General features: G+C 35.9%; 1 protein-coding gene across 4 annotated transcripts in view; it reads left to right on the top strand.

Moving 5' to 3' along the window:
- NELL2 (neural EGFL like 2) overlaps nt 1-13,047 on the top strand; it is a 407,098-nt gene that overhangs the window by 369,237 nt on the left and 24,814 nt on the right. The window lies entirely within an intron of this gene.

Raw genomic sequence — 13,047 nt, 5'->3', positions numbered from 1 at the left:
GTTTCAGAGTGAAATAATGTCTCTTTCCTGAATTCACATATTTCTTCATCTGTATTACTCCTTCAGGCCTCATGATATCTATCTTGTATCTGAGTTTTTATGCTAATTCTATATCTTTTTTATTAGACTATGAGCTCTTGAGTTTATCCCCATAATATCTACCATCTGTGTTTTATATGATAGACATTTGATATTTTCTTGTTGAATGAATGAGTACGTTAGAGTATTTCAAGTCTTACATTGTACACATTAGCTACCTTGTTAAAAGGGGTAGAAGCTGCAAAGGTGTTTACGCTTTAATAAAGGAGTTTTCAGAGTTTTATGTTAAATGCTTTGTTTAACTTGTTGCTCATACATCAGAGGATTTTCGATGCTATGGTAAATCAGAAGTATTTATTCTTAAAAGTACATCAAGAAGCCATTGGCAGTGCTCTTTAGCATTGTTGACAGCCCTTTCTTCTCCTCCGACACCCTTTCCTTTGGTTTCTATTAGACTTGTGATCTTCCCACCTCACTGCTAGCAATTCTTCCTGTAGTCCCTCTTTCTTTTCTAGCTCCCTCATTTCCCCCCAAAGACAGCCCTTGGTTCATTCTTGTCTCTCCCTAACCTCAACTTTACTAGTATCATCCAGCCAGTTCTGATTTTTTTTTTTTTTATATAAACATATATTTTTATCCCCAGGGGTACAGGTCTGTGAATCACCAGGTTTACACACTTCACAGCACTCACCAAAGCACATACCCTCCCCAATGTCCATAATCCCACCCCCTTCTCCCAAACCCCCTCCCCCCAGCAGCCCTCAGTTTGTTTTGTGAGATTAAGAGTCACTTATGGTTTGTCTCCCTCCCAATCCCATCTTGTTTCATTGATTCTTCTCCTACCCACTTAAGCCTCCATGTTGCATCACCACTTCCTCATATCAGGGAGATCATATGATAGTTGTCTTTCTCTGCTTGACTTATTTCGCTAAGCATGATACGCTCTAGTTCTGATTTTTGTAGCATCTTGTGCAATCAGTTCTGATTATGCTCCCCTCATATCTCCAGCCCTGGTACCTTTTTCCAGAGCTCCTGTCTCATTTCTCTCTCCATCTAAACATCACTACTAGCGGAATTGCTATCCTATTATACTCAACATTTCTAAAATGAAGCTTCTGAATATTCTGAATGTATATTTTTTATGTATATGAAAGAAAAAGACATGTGGTTAAAAATCTCAAACATAGAAATTAGAATGAAAAGCAGAAGCTTGCTGACTTACTTTCTAGAGGCCTTTCTGAAAAGAAGTTCTTTCTCTGAAATGCAGAACCAGAAAATGACTCAAAGATACTTTCTTCTACTTCCCAAAGATGATATGTGACTAGTAGCATATCAGATATACAAGAAAGCAGTTAATTTATGGCCTACACTGGATGACTTCGGACAAGTGTAATTCTCTTGTGAAAGTCCAGTTGATGCAAGATGCTAGGAGGGACCACTTTTAATTCTTCTAGTATGTTCATACCATGCTTCAATTGGTCAATTTTAGAGGTTATCAATAACCTTCTTGCTATAAAAGATGAAGATTTGCCTCTCTATACCACTACTCTTCAATCTATCCTTCATTCTGCCTTCAGCAATATATATTTTCACCTTCATTTTTGTTTTATCTGCTCTGGGTAGTATTTATTAATTTTCCATTATGGAAAATAAAGATATCGCTTCTACTCTTTACCTCCATCTCTCAGCTTCTATCTTCTGCTTTCTTCCACCTCTTGTATTTTTTATATTCTCAAGACTGATAAATTCCTAGTGTTTAAATTATTGTGACCATGCAAATACTACTTACTAGCATATGTGTACTAATTCTTGTCTTTAAAGAATTTTTTTTTTCCTGAAGTTTCTAATTGATGGCCATTTTTCTTTTATGCTTTATCATAAATTCATTATTTAAAATAAACTCTCCATCATATCTTCTGGCATATAGACTTTTGTATCAGTCTGCATTCAGTCAGGAAGATGGAGTATTATGGAAAAGGAAAAGTATTATGGAAATAGGGAGTTTTTTCTAGGAATTAAGATTTACACAGGTGTGAGAAGGGTTTGGGGAGTGAAAATCTGCAAGGCTGCAGCCTGAGGATTTGAAACATTCACTTATTACTTCAGAATGACACACTAGAATTGGTGAAGAAGCCAGAACTCATAGGAACCACTGACACTGATTGCCAATACTACCCCCAAAGAATGGCTTCTTCCTCACTTCTCTCTGGCAAATCTCAGGAGTCCCTCTCCTTGTTAAACACAGAACCATGTAGAGAAAGGGCTTCTGGGAAATGTAGTCCCCAGCCTTAGAAATAAAAAAATGGTTGGTAACAGCATATACCCTTAGAGATTTTTCCTAATATACTTCCCTTCTAAACTCCCTGAATGGTAGATAGCATCAGAGCAGAAGTATGATATAATCTGACATATATTTTGACAGAACTGTCTGGATGCTATGAATTCACAATGGACAGTAGGAGGGGAAAATAGAATCAGGGATATTCATTAGGCTGTTATATTAATTCAAATGAGAGATGGTGGCATGGACTGGAATGGTAAGCATGAACATGGTTACAAGTGGTGATTAGATTCTGGATATATGTTGAAGACATTGACAGTAGGATTTCTGGATAGATTTGGTAAGAGGAGTGAGAGAAAGAGAGAACTTAAAAATAAATCTAAAGTTTTTTGCCTAAGTAATGGGATGGTGTTGCCATTTGCTGAAGTGGGGAAGACTTCAGAAGGAGCAGTTTGGTATCCAAGTGGAAACATTGAGTGAGGAATTGTATAACTGCATGAGAAAACAGATAGGTTTGGAAGAGAAGAGAGTGGTCTGAGAGGAAGTATGAATGAGGTAATGTATTATTTTCCTACGGTTGTTGTACAAAAGTACCACCAACTGGGTGGCTTAAAATAACAGGAATTTGTTACCTTATAGTTCTGGAAGATCTAAGTCCAAAATCAGAGAGTCATCAGGGCCATGGTCCTTCTGAAGACTAAGAATCTTTCTTGCCTTTTCCATCTTCTCATCACCCCGAGATTTTTTAGCTTGTGACTATATTACTGCAGTTTCTGCATCCATTTTCATGTTGATTTTGTGTGTGTGTGTTTCTCTGTGTCTTCTCCTCTGAAAAGGACACCGGTCATTGGACACAGGGCCCACCCTGTGATTTTTATGTCAGGATCCTTACCTAATTATATCTACAGAGACTCTATTTCCAAATAAGGTCACATTCTGAGTTCCAAGTGGACATGAATTTTGGGGGACCATTATTCAACCCACTACAGGTAGTTTTCAGTGTATTGATGGTTTTTGGGAATTTAAAGCCTTCCTACTAGATAAAACCACTATGAAGCTGGTAGAGAGAAAAGAAAAGATCAGAGAATAGATCCCTGGGGAACTCACATTTTTGGAAATTGAGGAGATAAGAAATACAAAAAAGCCCAAGATATAGAGGCCAGTGAGGTTAAAAGAGAACTAAAAGTGGTTATGTCCTTGCAGAATGAGGAAAGTATTTCAAGGAAAGAGGGATAAACTACTGGTAGGTCTTTCTCTGCCTTGATTTAAACTTTTATAGAACATTTTTTTTAAAAAAAATACTGCATGAACATAAGTTTTTCTAAGGAATTATATGTCTTAAAGTATCTTTATTCTGCTTTCCTAAGTATTTGACAGTTATGCTAAGTATAGACTACGTCTAGTCAATACTTAAAACAGAACTTAAAACATTTCTGGGCCAAAATAATTGACCTTGGTCAAAATAATTATTTCACTGTGTGAGCATGCAGTGCTACACGTGAGTAAAATGATGCTAGACTACTTCTCCTCCCTTGATATGTAATCTATTACATCCTTCTGAAAGATATTAAGATTTGTATTTTATTTTTGAAAGAATCAATAAGATCGATAAAACATTGGCTACACTAATCCAAAATAAAAGAGAGAAAGCCCAAATTCATAAAATTATGAATGAAAGGGAGAGATCACAACTAACACCACGGAAGTAGAAACAATCATCAGAAGTTATTATCAACAGTTATATGCCAATAAGCTTAGCAACCTAGATGAAATGGATGCATTTCTGGAAAACTATAAACTACCAAAATTGAACCAGGAAGAAATCGACAACCTGAACAGACCAATATCTAATAACAAGATTGAAGCAGTGATCAAAAACCTCCCAAAAAACAAGAGCCCAGGACCTGATGGATTCCCTAGGGAATTCTACCAAACTTTCAAAGAAGAAATAACACCTATTCCCCTGAAGCTGTTTCAAAAAATTGAAGCAGAAGGAAAACTTCCAGACTCTTTCTATGAAGCCAGCATTACCCTGATCCCCAAACCAGGCAAAGACCCTATCAAAAAGGAGAATTTTAGACCAATATCACTGATGAATATGGATGCTAAGATTCTCAACAAGATCCTAGCCAACAGGATCCAACGGCACATTAAAAAGATTATCCACCATGATCAGGTGGGATTCATCCCCGGGCTACAAGGATGGTTCAACATTCGTAAATCAATCAATGTGATAGAACAAATTAATATGAGAAGAGAGAAGAACCACATGGTCCTCTCAATTGATGCAGAAAGAGCATTTGACAAAATCCAGCATCCGTTCCTGATTAAAACGCTTCAAAGTCTAGGGATAGAGGGAACATTCCTGAACCTCATCAAATCTATCTATGAAAGACCCACAGCAAATATCATCCTCAATGGGAAAAAGCTTGCAGTCTTCCCGTTGAGATCAGGAACACGACAAGGATGCCCACTCTCACCACTCTTGTTCAACATACAAAGTATTAGAAGTCCTAGCAACAGCAATCAGACAACAAAGAGAAATAAAAGGTATCCAGATTGGCAATGAAGAAGTCAAACTCTCTCTCTTAGCAGATGACATGATTCTTTATATGGAAATCCCAAAAGACTCCACCCCCAAACTACTAGAACTCATACAACAATTCAGCAACATGGCAGGATACAAAGTCAATGTGCAGAAATTAGTGTATTCTTATACACTAACAATGAAAATACAGAAAGGGAAATTAGAGAATCGATTCCATTTACTATAGCACCAAGAACTATAAGATACCTGGGAATAAACCAAACCAAAGAGGTAAAGGATCTGTACTCGAGGAATTACAGAACACTCATGAAAGAAATTGAAGAAGAAACAAAAAGATGGAAGACCATTCCATGCTCTTGGATCGGAAGAATAAACATTGTTAAAATGTCTATACTGCCTAGAGCAATCTATACTTTTGATGCCATTCCGATCAAAATTCCACCGGTATTCTTCAAAGAGCTGGAGCAAATAATCCAAAAATTTGTATGGAATCAGAAGAGACCCCGAATTGCTAAAGAAATGTTGAAAAACAAAAATAAAGCTGGGGGCATCACGTTACCTGATTTCAAGCTTTATTACAAAGCTGTGATCACCAAGACAGCATGGTACTGGCATAAAAACAGACACATAGACCAGTGGAACAGAGTAGAGAGCCCAGATATGGACCCTCAACTCTATGGTCAATTAATCTTCGACAAAACAGGAAAAAGTATACAGTGGAAAAAAGACAGTCTCTTCAATAAATGGTGCTGGGAAAACTGGACAGCTATATGTAGAAGAATGAAACTTGACCATTCTCTTACACCGTACACAAAGATCAACTCAAAATGGATAAAAGACCTCAACGTGAGACAGGAATCCATCAGACTCCTAGAGGAGAACATAGGCAGTAATCTCTTCCATATCAGCCACAGCAACTTCTTTCAAGATATGTCTCCAAAAGCAAAGGAAACAAAATCGAAAATAAACTTTTGGGACTTCATCAAAATCAAAAGCTTCTGCACAGCAAAGGAAACAGTCAAAAAAACAAAGAGGCAACCCACGAAATGGGAGAAGATATTTGCAAATGACAGTACAGACAAAAGGTTGATATCCAGGATCTATAATGAACTCCTCAAACTCAACACACACGAAACAGGCAAACATATCAAAAAATGGGAAGAAGATATGAACAGACACTTCTCCAATCAAGACATACAAATGGCTATCAGACACATGAAAAAATGTTCATCATCACTAGCCCTCAGGGAGATTCAAATTAAAACCACATTGAGATATCACCTTACACCAGTTAGAATGGCCAAAATTAGCAAGACAGGAAACAACATGTGTTGGAGAGGATGTGGAGAAAGGGGAACCCTCTTACACTGTTGGTGGGAATGCAAGTTGGTGCAGCCTCTTTGGAGAACAGACTGGAGATTCCTCAAGAAATTAAAAATAGAACTTCCCTATGACCCTGCAATTGCACTACTGGGTATTTACCCCAAAGATACAGATGTAGTGAAAAGAAGGGCCATCTGTACCCCAATGTTTATAGCAGCAATGGCCACGGTCGCCAAACTATGGAAAGAACCAAGATGCCCTTCAACGGACGAATGGATAAGGAAGATGTGGTCCATATACACTATAGAGTATTATGCCTCCATCAGAAAGGACAAATACCCAACTTTTGTAGCAACATGGACAGGACTGGAAGAGATGATGCTGAGTGAAATAAGTCAAGCAGAGAGAGTCAATTATCATATGGTTTCACTTATTTGTGGAGCATAACAAATATCATGGAGGACAAGGGGTGTTAGAGAGGAGAAGGGAGTTGGGGTAAATTGGAAGGGGAGGTGAATCATGAAAGACTATGGGCTCTGAAAAATAATCTGAGGGGTTTGAAGTGGCGGGGGGGTGGGAGGTTGGGGTACCAGCTGGTGGGTATTATAGAGGGCACGGATTGCATGGAGCACTGGGTGTGGTGAAAAAATAATGAATACTGTTTTTCTGAAAATAAATAAATAAATTTTTAAAAAAAGATTTGTATTTTATACTTATTGTGAAATTACAGTCAGTATGCATTTAGATGTGAGTCTTTCTTTTGTTCATTTGTGAGGCAGTGTTGTATATGTAGTAAGGGTTTGATCTCTTTATATAGGGGGTCTGGTTCAAATTCCAGTTCTGTTCTTCTATAGTCTTGGGGTAAATTACTTAAATTCTCTTAAAAATTACTTGCCTAAATTTATTCCTCTTTAAAATGGGGAGCATGATAACCCTACTTCATGAAACAGCTGTCAGCACTACATGAATGTATATAGGTATATTGCAAATTGCAGGGGCTGCTACATAGTAAGCCATGACTATGTATTGGCTGTCAGGTCATTTTTCATTATTTGAAGACCTTGGTTTGGGGCTTTTTAATCTGAGGACTCTGTAGTGAAGAGCTCTTATTGTTTTTAAAAGATATTTTTCTCCCATTGACTTTTCTGTTTTCTTGGTATGAATTTTGTCTTTAATCAGAAGCTGGGCCTTTTAGATTGGTGCTCTTTGCTTTTATTTCAATCATATTTTTCATCTATTTTCTGTATGTTATGCTACCTCTACTTGATCTTCTAAGACTTGTATTACATTTAAAAATTTCTTAGCTGTCATATTTTTAATTTCCAAGAACTCTTCCTCATTCTTTGAATATTCTTTTTTTTATAGTATTGTGTCTTTTTCTTATTCTCTCAAATCTTTGAAGATATTAATAAGAAGTAATAATTGAAGATATTAATAAGTGTTTTAAGTTCTGTCCTATAATTACTTCTATTTCCTTCACAGTCAGTTTTTCTGATGGTATATCTTGCTTATCCTTGTAACCAAGTATGTTATATACTTTTCTGAAGTATTTGTTGTCCCTTGATTAAACACATTAGTGTTTAAGAGTGAGTAAGTAGAAAATCTAATTTTGAGCTTTGATTATGAAGTTTAAGTTTGCTGACTGGCAGACTTACAGTAGGTGACTTAAAAGAGAGCCACTTTTGTTTTGTGTTGGTTTTTATAATTTGAGATCTCTAAACACTGAAATGAAGGGACTTTGTTCCAAGGGATGGTAACTCCTCTATTGGCTGCCCAGTTTCTTCCAGATATTTTAAACATCTTCTTTATCCATTGTGGCTTTAAGGTAATTGCTTTTTTTCAGCAGTCTGCTCCAGGTGGGAGGGGGTGGGTATGTTGATTATTCATCAGTAGACTTTTAATTAAACCAACTACTTTCAACTCCATGTCTCACATTAGTTTTATGTGGAATTTCACATCTCTTTGGAATTCTTCAGGAAGATTACTACCTGGATCACCTGTTGCACCCCACTATTACATATATATTCTAGGCTGTGGCTTCCTTTGCTCTGACTATACCGCTTCAGAAGTATATTCTATTTTCCAAGGAAAGACAAAAAAAAGTACTGAATTTTCTTTTCTGCTGGGGGTGTTTTTCCTTTTGCCTTTTTTTGTATAATCATCATGTTGTACACTTTAAAATCTTATGATTCTATTTTCCCATTATATCTCTATAAAATTAGAAAAAAATTGGTTTTTTAAAAAGGAAGGTAAAAATAAATATTTAGGAATAAATTCTGGCAAAATATACCTAAGATAATCCTTTCAGAAAACTATAGACTATAAAATCTTTAAAAATTATTAGAGAAAGAGGAAATATATCATGCCTCTGGATTAAAAGATTCCATAATGTAAAGATGTCAGATCAATCCATAGAATCAATGCAAACTTTCTCTTCTCCGTTTTTTGTTTTGTTTTGTTTGGGGTTTTTTTGTGAGAAATTCACAAAGTGATAGATGCAAAGCTTGAAGAATCAAAATACTTTTTGAAAAACAAGGGGAGGGAGAGAGGACTTTCTCCAGAATTGAAGCTATTCTAATTAAGTCAGAATGTTCACGAGTTTACATACCACACCCCACCCCTAAAAAGCCCTTATGATAGTTGCTATTAAGGCAAAATGCAAGGAATACATAGGAGAAAGTACAAAAAACAATGAGCACTAGGAGATCTAAGGAAGGAGTCAAGGAAGGCTTTCCAGAAGGAAATTAGTCTAATATGGGAGAGAGACAGGTAAGAAATAGGATAAGGCAATGAGAAAGAGGAGCATTCCAGGCAGAAGGGACAGCATAGGCAAAGACTGTGAAGGAATAAAAGAAATGTGAGGGGCGCCTGGGTGGCTCAGTGGGTTAAGCCGCTGCCTTCGGCTCAGGTCATGATCTCAGGGTCCTGGGATCGAGTCCCGCATCGGGCTCTCTGCTCAGCAGGGAGCCTGCTTCCTTCTCTCTCTCTCTCTCTCTGCCTGCCTCTCAGTGTACTTGTGATTTCTCTCTGTCAAATAAATAAATAAAATCTTAAAAAAAAAAAAAAAAAGAAATGTGAAGACCCCAGGAACTGCAAGAAAAATCAGGTTGTCTTGATCTTCTTTCTCTGTATGGTATGTCTCTGGGCATACATAATGTGAACTTGGCCGGTCTTACATCAACACAGAACATGAGAGGGCTTTGTACACTGACTGAAGATAAGCATTTGAGAAAAAAAAATGTGCTATGCTTCCTTATTCCTAACTCCACTGTTTTTACCCTCAAATCTTTATTGACTTTTCTCCTAGATCATAATAAATATCCTTGTAAGGACGTGAGACTGCCCCTAGTTTTGCCCAGTCCCATCTGTGCAACATAGAGGGGCTACCCTGTTCCTCCCAAAGTATGCCTTAGATCAACCACATCACTCTACTGTTAAAGACTCTGCAGTGGCTCCTGGTTGTCCACAGAAGACAAGACATTCTCTGATCTAAACCCTACTTGTAAAACTATATTTTCTTTGTTCCTTTCCAGGTAATCAAAGGACATAAGTGAGCATGATTTATAAACTATAAAGGGTTCTTTCAGAGGTGGAGGTGGAATTTATACATATTAATAGCCTGTATAAGCCAGGTACCATTCCCATGAAGCCTTGCATACTAAATGGTAGGAAACAGCAAACTATTAACAGAATTATTTCTCATTCAAAACCAGAAAATTCAGAGAGATTTGGCAAAATATTCAAAGTTACATAGGTAATAAGCCAAAGAGCTAGAATTCACTCATATTAAGATATACACTGCCATATCTCAAAGCAGAAGCTGTTCCTGCAAGAGACAGCCTAATGCCTGAAGCCTGTCTTCAGAGATAGCCTAATGTGAGAAAGAACACTGGACTTGGCCATTAAGAGTGTTTGGGTCTGTTGTGTGGGCTTGGGCAATGTATTTGTTCTCATGACTTCTTTATGAAATAAGGATAAGAATATTTCACATGGTTGTAGTGAGGAATAAATGATATGATGACATTGTTATGTGTTTTATATTTATATGTATTAATGCTTTTTTAGGAGCAGTCATTAACTTCCTGATTATGAACTATAAAGTAATGAAAATAATTTTCACTAAATCTGCAATGTTATCACCCAACTTGTGAAGAGGCTTTTATGCTTTTATGGTTCTCAAAGTTTATCTACATATTTTGCCTATTTTATTTTCAAAAAATGAATATGAAAAAAGTCTTAAAATTTTTTGAACAATATTTTATATCTAGATCTGGTATAGTTATTAAAAATAACACAATGCTCAGAAGAGTTTGCATTCCTTGAACACTCACATCTAAATGTTAAAAGCAGACTCCCCAGAAGCTCAACAAGAGACAAAGGGAAATGACCTTGTGATTTAAAAAAATGCTGCAGATAATCTAGAAAACAAATAATCCACATGTGAGTAATCAAGAGTTGATTAATTGTTTTCAGGATGTTTAATTGCCTGTTGTTTATCGATATAATTTAACTACCAGTGCACAGGACAGTGATATAAATAGTCCAAGTACTATTTTTTATGACAAATGATGTCAGATTCTTATTAATGATAAAGAGGATGAAAGAACTCTTATTATTAGACTTTGTCATTAAAAATAATGTGCTCATTTTAAAGAAGAGCTAGATTATCTTTTCTTCTGTATAGATTAGCAACTAATCAGTTTCCTCTTAGCTTAAAAGAGAGCAGGTTAAACTAATGAGCAGAGTCTGTCTTAGGCATGGATGATTCTAGATATTTGCACATTTTTATTCTTTTTTTTTTTTTTTTTTTTGAATCTAACTTTTTATTTTTTATAAACATATATTTTTATCCCCAGGGGTACAGGTCTGTGAATCACCAGGTTTACACACTTCACAGCACTCACCAAAGCACATACCCTCCCCACACATTTTTATTCTTAGTTATGTTGTTATGATAGAAATAACTTTTATCATGTATGATAACAAAGTTGCTTATCACTCAAGTGTCTCACCCTGTAACTGTATTTAATTTTACAAGGAAATAACTTGTCATTGTTTGAAGTGAGCCTTTAAATGCTGATGGCAACAGCCATTTTCAGTGAAAAACAGTGGCCCATGTGACATTCTAGAAGGCATCCATTCTTGTGTTGTCAGACCTCAGGGAGACAAAGAAAACAAGACACTGACATGTGTGAGCTTTTTTTTATTCATGTCTTTTTCTTTCTTGTTTTTCTGCTTGTTGGTTTGTTTTTAATGATTGCCTCAAAAACATATGTGCTAGAAAATCTATCCTCAACAGTGCCTTCCACTTTTATTATCTAAGTCGATTTTGATCCCTGGAGTATGACTACTGTTCATGACTGCTGTTGGATGGCTAAATATTATTTGGAGTTTGGATTCTCTGTGCTCTGGGACAGCATTTTAATATCATCACTAGCTGACTATTCTAAATGTTGCTACTGCGGGAGTTTTAATTGTCCTTAGGGAATTGGGAACTGGTTCCTTTCTAAGACAGAATATGTAATGAAATCACAGGTTTTCATAAAATGTATTTTTAGTTTTCTATATAATGTACCTACAGAGTACAAAATTAAGGTCCTTATAATCAAGACTAAATCATATGAGCTTATACATTCTGTACTATTCTTTTTGAAAACTTTTATTCAGTTCAGAAGTAATTTGTTCAAACATGTTAGTTTTCACTTGGAATGAAATAATAACATTTTTCTCTCCTCGGTCTGCTATTCCCTGTGAATCTAACTCAATTAGATAATGTGAAGGTTGGGTTTTGACTGGCCAAAAGAAAATACCCAAGAAAAGAATTCTTTGAAATTTTGTCTTTACTGTTTTCTATATAAAGTATAATATGTATATTTGAAAATGCACACAATATGTGTGTCACTTATATGTTAAACATAGTATTAGATTCAAATTTGTGTATAGATAAAATATGCTTACTTCTTAATTTGTGGATCAGATTTCCATCCTTCACTTACTAAATATTTACTGAATAACTGAGAACATATACACCATCAAGTAGCTTACATATGAAGCTGTTTTAGCTTTGGTTTTAATTAAAACCATGAGCCTTCTGGTGGGAAGAGCATACTTTTGGTGATTCAAACACACTCATTTTCTGCTGACTTTCACCAAAGCAGAAGAGTTTGCATACACAAATCAATATTAGCAGGAACATGAAAGTGTAAAATGAAGTACTATATATTATATTACCTGGCTAGTTTTTCTTCACTATCCCAAATAATAGCAAGTATATAACTTGAAGCATGACAAAGACATCCTAAATATTTTATAAATTGAGTCCTATTTTAAATGAACTAAGGTATTTCACTACATGAGGAATTACTCACCACATCCTTCTGAAATGTGAATAATTGCTCCATACTGTATTTTGTTGTTTTCAAAATTTTAGTCACTTATATACCAACTTCATTGTTTTTGTTATATAATGTTTATACCGTCATTTACTTAATATTGTTTCTGTAATGTCTGTCACTTTTTAAATCTAAATAAAATTTCACTACTGTACTATTCGTATCACTTGCTATAAATAGAAATAATTCAGAAATATTAATACCTAGCCATTAAAATCGTGTATTATCGGGCACCTGGGTGGCTCAGTGGGTTAAGCCTCTGTCTTCAGCTCAGGTCATGATCTCAGGGTCCTGGGATCGAGCCCAGCATCAGGCTTTCTGCTCAGCAGGAAGCCTGCTTCCCCCTCTCTCTCTACTGACTCTCTGCCTACTTGTGACTTCTCTCTCTCTGTCACATAAATAAATAAAGTCTTTTTAAAAAAATCATGTATTATCACCTAAATAACATGACATGGGTGCAGATA

The sequence above is a fragment of the Mustela nivalis genome, assembly GCF_964662115.1.
Source record: "Mustela nivalis genome assembly, chromosome: 7".
NCBI lineage: Eukaryota > Metazoa > Chordata > Mammalia > Carnivora > Mustelidae > Mustela > Mustela nivalis.
Note: the sequence above shows the minus strand (reverse complement) of the source record. Positions and strands in the feature narration are given on the sequence as shown.